The sequence below is a fragment of the Megascapheus bottae genome, chromosome 13, assembly GCF_031878675.1.
Source record: "Megascapheus bottae isolate mThoBot1 chromosome 13, mThoBot2.hap1, whole genome shotgun sequence".
In the NCBI taxonomy this organism is placed as follows: domain Eukaryota; kingdom Metazoa; phylum Chordata; class Mammalia; order Rodentia; family Geomyidae; genus Megascapheus; species Megascapheus bottae.
Window position 1 is genome coordinate 59420305 of NC_143521.1, and position 9379 is coordinate 59429683.

The 9379-nt window shown below is 52.7% G+C and overlaps 1 protein-coding gene across 2 annotated transcripts in view; it reads right to left on the minus strand.

Moving 5' to 3' along the window:
- Positions 1-3654, minus strand: part of Fam193a (family with sequence similarity 193 member A) — a 107577-nt gene extending 103923 nt beyond the window's left edge. For both annotated transcript variants that reach the window (XM_090343913.1, XM_090343912.1), the window contains exon 1: positions 3602-3654. The gene's annotated coding sequence lies outside the window, so the exon portion shown is untranslated. The remainder of the gene's footprint in view (positions 1-3601) is intronic.
- Between the last annotated feature and the right edge of the window lie 5725 nt (positions 3655-9379).

The following is a 9379-nucleotide window of genomic DNA, read 5'->3' on the forward strand; positions in this document are numbered from 1 at the left end:
TTAGGAAAGTATGAGGTTGATTGTAATATAGTGTAAATTATGTATGGACACGTAACAATGAAATCACCTCATATAATTAACATAAGTTAATTTAAAAATGCAAGAAAGAAAGAAAGAAAGAAAGGAAAGAGAGAGGCTGCCTGCCTCCATCACTGGGTTAAGTAGAAAAAAATTTATATCATTTTGTTATATGTTAATTTCTGAAATAATCACATAACTAATAGCACTAGATCTTCTCAAGTTATGCCATACACAAACTCAGCAATTTCATACCCAGGTTTACACCCAATCCAGTGTCCATGCCCACCCAAAGACACATGTACAAAAATATACCTAGCAACAAAACTGAAATCATTCCCCCCAAAACCCCAATAAGAATAAGTCCATCACAGTCTGTAATCCTAGCTACTGAGGAGCCTGAGATCTGAAGATCAAGGTTCAAAGCCAGCCCAGGCACAAAGGGACCTGAGACTCTTTATCTCCAATTAACCTCTAGAAAAATGGGAAGTGGGGCTTGGCTCGAGGGTAGGGCAGTAGTCTAGATCTGAGGAGCTCAGGGACAGCGCTCAGGCCCAGTTCAAGCCCCATGACCCAGGATAAAAACAACAACAACAACAACAACAAAAACCCCAAAAAACAAAGAATAAGCCCATCACTGTGGGGGGAAAAAATGCTCTATCAGCTTAGATTCAACTCAAATACAAGTCCTGATACAAAAGGAGCCTTTTACCTGAAAGCCAAATACAAGTGAGCCGCACTGACAGGTCCTGGATGGGACCAGTACCGGGAACAAGGAGGACAGCCATCTGTGGGCCTGGGAACTCCCGCCCTCTGTCTTCATGCTCCTTCACACAGCACTACGTGCATACTTCAAAACCATCAGAGAGCCCTGCGGCTGAACCTTTCCTAGAGCTGTTCTAAGTGAAAGCACTCAAGTTCTAGATTTTTATGAAAGCTACTCTATATAATCTCAGGTCACTAGCACATATGTGAGCTACAGAATTAAGACTGACACTCATTTCACCATGGCCACAATTTCTGCGATCCATGGAAGACAATTAAGGTACTCTGATCTGTACTCACACCAGGGTTGCTCTTACAGCAAGATCCCATGTAACCTCAGGATACGCATTATTAACAAGACTCCTCTTCCATCCCTCTTCACATTGCTATAAATGCCCTCCACTCTGATAAGTACATCTTCCAATTTTGATGTTTGAAAACTAACTTTGACCTCTACCCTAAATGACATCCTTTTATAAATTACTGTTACAAAAACAGCCCTAAATTCCCATAGAAGCATTCTATGAGCACACATCATAGATTATACATAATCTGATATTCCAACAGCTAGGTAGATGGCTTAATTCTGGATACTGTGCAGAAAACAGAAACCTGCTTACATAAATTACTTTTATTCTGTGCATCATATCTATATGTTTAACTGCCAAAAGATAAGAAAAACCTAAATTCAATTTGAAAACAAAAAGTATTCTTCTATCAGTTGTAAAGTGTCCTTCATTTTTCTGCTCCATAAGCAGTGCTAGCTGTAGATACATCTTAAAAGACTGAAGCAGCAAGTGGAGCTGTGGCTCATGGGATAGAGTAGTAGCTTTGAGCTGAAGAGCTCAGGGACAATACCCAGGCCCAGAGTTCAAGTCCCACAACCCACCAAAAAAAAAAAAAAAAAAAAAAAAAAGACTAAAGCATGTACAAAATTCAAAGCCTCAAATGTCCACCGCAAAGTATTTGTGTGTATGGGGCCAGGAGTTTGGCCTAGTGGTAGAGTGCTTCCCTAGCATGCACAAAGACCAGGGTTCAATTCCCCGGTACCACATACATAGAAAAGCCAGAAATGGTGCTGTAGCTCAAGTGGCAGAGTGCTAGCCTTGGGAAAAAAGCCCAAGGACAGTGCTCAGGCCCTGAGTTCAAGCCCCAAGACTGGCAAAAATAAATAAATAAATGAAAGTATGTGTGTATACAAATGTATACACAATATGTTTTAGAAAAATAGATCTATGCTACAAAAAGTATTTTGTAAGATTTATACTTAATACACTACAATAGTATAATTAATACATCAATAATCATGAACATTATTAAAATTCTGTTTTAAAAAAGAAATGTGGGCCGGGAGTTTGGCCTAGTGGTAGAGTGCTTGCCTAACATGGAGGAAGACCTGGGTTTGATTCCTCAGTACCACATACATAGAAAAAACTAGAAGTGATGCTCAAGTGGTAGAGCTCTAGCCTTGAGAAAGTCCAAGGACAGTGCTCAGGCCCTGAGTTCAAGCCCCAGGACTGGCAAAATATCTATCTATCTATCTATCTATCTATATATATATATATATGTGTGTGTGTAATAATAATAAAGTACCACTTGCGAAGAAAGTTTTAAAATCAAGGATTGCTCAAGAACTGGAGGTGTGGCCCAAGTGATAGAATGTTGGCCTTGGGTGAAATAGCTACACAAGAGTGCAAGGCCCTGAGTTTAAGACCCACTATCGGCATCTTAAAAAAGAAAAAAAAAAGCTAAAATACAGTAAAAGTTGCTCAAAGTGCAGGTCAACACTCAACAGCACAAAGTGAAATCTGTGAACGCCAACAAAACTGGGCGGGACAGAAGAAGAAAAGAAAGAGGTATTGGAACACCATCATTCTGTAAAAGCAGTTTCCCCCGCATGGAGGACGCACCAAACACTTGACGGCTAGAAGGCTAACAGAGTGAATGTTCCCACCGAAAAGACCACCACGGAAAAGGGACGATCTGGACCCGCTTTTGTGGTGGAAACGCAAACCAACCTGGCATGGCCTCAGAGGACGGAGCAAGGGTTGTGGCCAGCAAGCCTCCCACCGCTCCCGAGGGGGCCCAAAGCCGGGTGCGGGAAATGCCACCACCCCGCCTCCGTCGACCAGTTTCCCGGGGAGACCTTCCGCCCAGGCGGCCGACACTGCCCCGAGCGAAGGCACCCGAGACGCCGCCCGGGGACGCAGGCCGGGCGGGAGCCGCCTCTGCATTCGCTGTCCACGGTGGTAGACAAAGGCGGGCGCGCCTCCGGGGCCGGGGCACCCACGGATCCACGGGGAAACGTGGCCGACCACAAAGTTCTCCCGCCGCACCCGCCCGGCGGGCGTCTCCGCGGTCCGCGCCCGAGCCCCGGCGGGCGGACGACGGGGACGGCCCGTGCGTCCCGGGGTCCGCCGGCGCCCCGCGCGGGGACACCCACGCGGGACGTCCGGGCTCGGAGGCCGCGGCCCCGGGGGGACCCGCCACCCCGCGGGCGCACGCGACTACTTCTGGGGCGCTCGGCGGGCGCGGGGGGCGCGCGGCGACCGCACCCCGCCCCGGGCGCGGATCTCCGGGGAGCCCTGCCCGCCCCGCCGGGCCGCGGCCGTGGAGCTCGAGCCCGGCCGGGCCGCGACCCCCGCCGGCGCCGCCCTCCGCGCCGCGCTCGCGCCCGCGCCCGGGGAGGAGCTGTCAGAGCGGGCCCGGCCGCCCGCGCCGGCCCGTTATCCGCCGGCGCCCGCCGCTCGCGAGGGGGCGGCGGCCGCGCCCGCCCGGCCGGACCCCCGCCCTCCGCCCGCCCGCCCGCCCCGCTTACCTCGAAGTAGCCGCCGGCGGCGCCGCCCGCGCCCGCGCCCAGGGCCCCGTGAGCCGCCGCCGCCGCCGCCGCCGCCGCCGCGCCGCCCAGCAGGCCGGCCGCGCCGCCCGAGCCCGGGGCCTGGGGGCCGCGCAGCGCCGCCGCCGGCCCGGCCTTGCCGCCGCTCGCGCCGCCGCCCGAGCCGCCGCCGCCGCCGCCGCCGCCGCCGCGCTTGTTCTTCCGACGCTTGGCCCCGCGCTTGGCGTCGGCCGGGCTCATGGCGGGCGGGGAAGGGGCGCGGGCGGCGGCGCAGGGGCGCGGGCGGGCGGGCCGGGGGGGGGCCGCGGGCGGCGGCGGCGGCGGAGCGAGGGCCGGCCGGGCGGGGGGCGCGGCGCGGGGGGTCGCCTCCCGGGCGGCGAGGGTGGGGCTGGCGGGAGCTGCGCGGCGGCCGCTGGCGAGCGCGACGGCGAGTGCACCGGGCCCGGCGCCGCTGCTGACCAGAGTTAGAGTCCAATATGGCGGACACAAGGGGAAAGGGATCCCAGTTTACGTCGGGGGAGGGGGAAGCGGCGGCGGGGGGGAGGGGCGCGGGCGCCCTCCCCCGCCGCACTCCGCCCTCCCGGGCGCCGCCGCCCCGCGTCCGGCCTCGCCCCCCCGCCCGCCGCCGCCGCCGCCGGCGCGCGGGGCCTGCCGGGAGCTGAAGTCCTCCGCGCCCGCGCCGCCACCCGGGCGCCCGGGGCGGGACCACGAGTCCCGTAGGGCCGTGCAGCGCCGGGCCGCGGAGGGGCGGGGCCGGTCGTGACGTTACGACGCGCGCGCCGCCGAGCGCGCCGCGGGGCCTTGTGGGCGCTGTAGTCCGCGCGCCGGCGGGGCCGCGGCCGGCAGCCGAGAGGGTTCGAGAGGGAGCGGCCTACCCGGCGGCCGCCGCGAGCCCTCGCGCGCCGGCCCCGCGCTGCGCGGACCGCCGCCCGGAGCCCGGCCCGGGTGACGCGCGCCCCGCCCCACCTGCCGCCGTGTGACCTTGGGCCCACGCAGGGCCCGCACCGCCGTGCGCCGCCCGCCGGCCCCGCGAGCCCCGCGCCCCCCTGCAGAGCGGGGCTCGGCTCGGGGCCGGCCAGGCGTCCGCCCGCCCGCCCCGCCCGCCGACCCGGCGCTGCAGGCCCTCCGCAGCGAGCCCAGGTACGCCGGGCCCCGGGCGGGCGCGGAGTCCGGGCCGCCCTCCAGGGGCGCCCTGCTGGCTGCCCTGACGCGGCCCCCACCCGCGTTAACCCGGACCAGCGCGCGGGAGAGCCCGCCCGCCCCTCCTCCGCCAGCTCCTGCTGCCCAGCCCGGCGCCCTCCTCCGATCCCCACGCCAGACGGCTTGCTTTCTTTTTGGCTAGGCCTGGGGCTTGAACTCGGGGCCTGAGCACTGTCCTGGCAAGGCCAGCGCTCTACCAACCACAAGGGAAGAGCTTGACACCCTCCTCTTTCACGAGTACTGCGCCGGGCCAGGAGCGTGGCCTAGTGGTTAACGTGCTTGCCTAGCATGCTCAAAGGCCCGGAGGTGGTGCTGAGGCTCAAGTGGTAGAGCTCTAGCCTTGAGAAAGCCCAAGGACAGTGCTCAGGCCCTGAGCTCAAGCCCAGGACTGGCAATAAATAAGATTGTTTAGCTGCCTTGAGGAGCAGAAGACATGGGAGTGACTGTATCCTGTATCTGAATCCCAACTCTTTCCAATCAAGGGCAACCCAGCATTTGCTGAATGAATGACACGGCGACGACCATTCCACAGTTATGCAGGAGTCACTTCACCTGCTGCAGCGTCATCTCACTATTCACACAATCTCTCTCCAGTTAATGTTAAAACATTTGCCCCAAGTCACTCCAGCAGTCAAGAGGAAAGGCCACAGATTCCAGCCCATGTACGACTTTTGGTTTCCAACAAAGCACCAGATGACACACTTGAATTTCTCTGGTTACTGGGGAAAGAGAAGCCTTTGAAGACCATGACAGTTCTACCTTTAATCTCAGAACAGAAGACTGAGCAATCAATGCAAGGCTCTGAGCAAAGACCCTCGTATACCAGATCGCTTCAAAGCCAAAGTAAGCAAGTGGACTCTGCAGACCTCATGAAACTGGATTTTAATCCACACTCCTCTGGAGACTCATGCAAGTCTTAAAGTAGGTTAATTATGGAAAGTAAACTCACAACTGTGGCTTCTGCATACAGAGCAATGGCAGAAGAGCAAGAACAGAGGCCAGGAGATCAGTGAGACCAGAACTTCAGGGAAGAAACTGCTATGGCAGAAAGTACTGGCTTTCAACCTTATCACCCACCTGCTGTGTCCAAGAAAATTCACAAATTAGAGAATAATTAATCGCCAATGTAGTGGTATCAGGAGATACTAAAAGGTCTGGATGGTGGTCAGGTCGTGTAGGCAGAATTCTCCTAAATGAAACTGCTGACTATAATATAGAAGGGGCCAAATAAGTCAGGAGCTGGTGGCTCGTTATAATCCTAGCTACTCAGCAGGCTGAGTACTAAGGATCGAGGTTCAAAGTCAGCCTTGGAAGAAGCAACCACATGAGAGTTTTATCTCCAATTACCTAGCAAAAAGCTGGAAGTGGTGAGGCAACTCAAGTGAACATATAAATATAATCATTACCTAGAACTCTTACTTTTCAAATTTGTAGCTCTATTAGGTCTGTAAAAATAAAACACAGCTGGCTCATGCCAATTCCTTGCCCCAAGCAAAATGATGGCAGCAGAGGTAGCGACATACAAGGCATACAAAATTCTCTGCAGCATCTGCAAGATGTGACAAGGACATATAAACACTTGAGTATCCCAAAGAATCAAGCAGCTCTTGGTGCTTGCCCAGATTGAAGCAGGCAGTTCAATAAGCTGGCAATGTGAAGTTTCTAAACTTTGAAATAATGTCATACATTTAGCAGCCATTTAGGAAATGCCTTATCCAGGCAATGTGAATGAACACCTGTCATCCTACCACAAGAGTGGATAAGGCTGGAGGATGTCAAATTCAAGCCAACCTGAGCTACTTCACAAGACTTCATGTCACATTAAAAACTAAAAAAAAAAAAAAGGGGGTAGGGGACAGGAGTTTGGCCTAGTGGTAGAGGGTAGAGTGCTTGCCTAGCACACACAAAGACCCAGGTTCGATTCCTTGGTACCACATACATAGAAAAAAGCCAGAAGTGGTGTTGAGGCTCAAGTGGTAGAGCCCTAGTCTTGAGAAAGTCCAAGGACAGTGCTCAGGCCCTGAGCTCAAGCCCAGGACTGGCAAAATAATTTTTAAAAATGGGGGGCCGGGAGTTTGGCCTAATGGTAGAGTGCTTGTCTAGCATGCACAAAGACCCAGATTCAATTCTTCGGTACCACATACATAGAAAAGCCAGAACTGGTGCTGTGGCACAGTGGTAGAGCTGTAGCCTTGAAGAAAGCCCAAGGACAGTGCTCAGGCCCTGAGTTCTGTCCCCAGGATGGGGACAGGACGGGGGCAGGGGCAGGGAAGAACCAAGCAAGGATGGCTACTCAGGAAGCTAAAATCTAGGGATCACGGCTCTGCCAGCCTGGGCAGAATATTCCCTGTAAGACTCCTGTCTCCAATAAACCTCTCAAAAACCCAAAGTGGCACTGTGGCTCAAATGGTAGAGCACTAGTCTTGAGCATAAAGAGACTCAGGGACAGTGCACAGGCCCTAAGTTCAATCCCCACAACCGATGGAATAAATAAATGACAAAACAAAGGCAAAACAACAGCTCAATTGGAACAGCACCGGCGGCTGGCGCCTCTAACGCTACCTACCTGGAGGCTGACAACTGGGTAGAGGAAGGTCCATCTAGGTCCTCAAACCTGTCTCCACAAAGGAACACGTCAGGGGTCCAGTAAAAGTAGACGGACCATGCACCAGGTACATACCTTATATCTAATAAAAACAACAGAAGGGCACAGAAGAGCTGGGGGGGGACTCATAGAAAAAGTGCTGGCCTCACAAGTCCCGACTACTTCAAAGGAAGACAGAGGAAAGGAGGGGAGCATAAGCAAATTCCACAAATCTGTTTGAAAAGTTTAAAAGTGAAAACATGAGGATGTAGCTAAGCCATTGAATGCTTACCTAGCATGCATGAGGCCCTGTGTTCAATCTCTGTCTAGTACAAAAACAAAAATGCTGATGAGTCACACCTGTAATCCTAGCTACTCAGTAGACTGAGATCTGAGAACTGTGGTCAAAGCCAGCCAGGCTAACAAATTCAGGAGACTTTTATCTCCAGTTAACCAGCAAAACTCCAGAAGTGAGTGGAGACATGGCTCAAGTGCCACAGAACCAGCCTTGAGTGAAAAAGCCAAGCAAGAACCTAAGGCCCTAAATTTGAACCCCAGTAGAAGTGACTGCCTACCTCCAAAATGAAGAGTTCAGAAGCAAGTCTACAGGTGATTCCTTCACAAAGTGGGGTTATTAGGTTAAGAATGGTAAAATAAACAGGCTGAAGAAAACAGAAAAGCAGATTGAAATATGTAAAACATGAATACCAGAAGAATAAATTGAGAAGTGAAATATAATAGGATTTAAATAAATTAGAGGATAGGATGATGGGATCAAGATGTATTTACATGGAAACAAACATGTTAAACTAAAACCCCTTTTTACAACTATTTAATGATGAAAATGGATTAATAAAAGAATTGGATAGGTAAGTAGTGACTCAGAGACAGCATGTGAGAAAGGAAGTAGTCAATACAAAGCACTGAGTTGGGTGCAAGTAGCTCAGCCTGTAATCCTAACTACTTAGGAATGCTGGGATCAGAAGACAGGGGTTCAAGGCCAGACCAGGCAGTAGTCAACATTATGTCACTAAAATAACCAGCATAATACTGCTGGAATGAACCATACAATTTGTTGATGGGGATGGGAAGGGAAAACCCAGAGAGATGGCATCCAAAAAGAAATGTACTCTGAAACTGTATCATCTCCTAATCACCTTTATAATAACAATAAAAGTTAAGGGGCTGGGAGTTTGGCCTAGTGGTAGTTTGCCTAGCACGCAAGAAGACCCGTGTTCAATTCCTTGGTACCACATACATAGCTGAAGTGGTAGAGCTCTAGCCTTGAGAAAGTCTAAGACAGTGCTCAGGCCGAGCTCAAACCCAGGACTGACAAAAAAAAGAAGTTAAGAAACAACCATAGAGGGGTGGATGGTAAAGTGCCAGATAAGTGGGCAAGCAAGCTGAGCAAGCAGGAGGCTGAGTTCAAACCCCGGCATTATTTTAAAATAATGATAAAAACCAAACTGCACAACAGAAAGGAGACACTTTTTTTTTTTTTCCTGTGCTAGAAATCAAAGCCAGGGCCTCACAAGTGCTTGTAGGCAAACACTATTACTGCCTCCCCCTCCCCCCCCAAAAAAAATGTGAGGCCAGGGGTAAGTGAGGGATAATCAGTTCCAGTCCCACTACCACCCTTAAAGAAAATCAACCTGGGGCTGGGTGTTTGGCCTAGTGGTAAGAGTGCTCGCCTAGCATTCAGAAGACTCAGGTTCAAGTCCTTGGTACCACATACATAGATAAAGCCTGAAGTGGTGCTGTGGCTCAAGTGGCAGAGCTCTAGCCCTGAGGAAAGCCAAAGGACAGTGCTTAGGCCCTGAGTTCAAGCTCCAGGACTGGCAAAAAAAAAAAAAAGAAACGTGGCCAAGCGTGGTGGCTCACACCTGTAATCCTAGCCACTCAGGAGGCTGAGATCTGAGGATCAAGGTTGAAAGCCAGCCTGGACACTAAAGTCTGTGAGACTCTTACCTCCACTT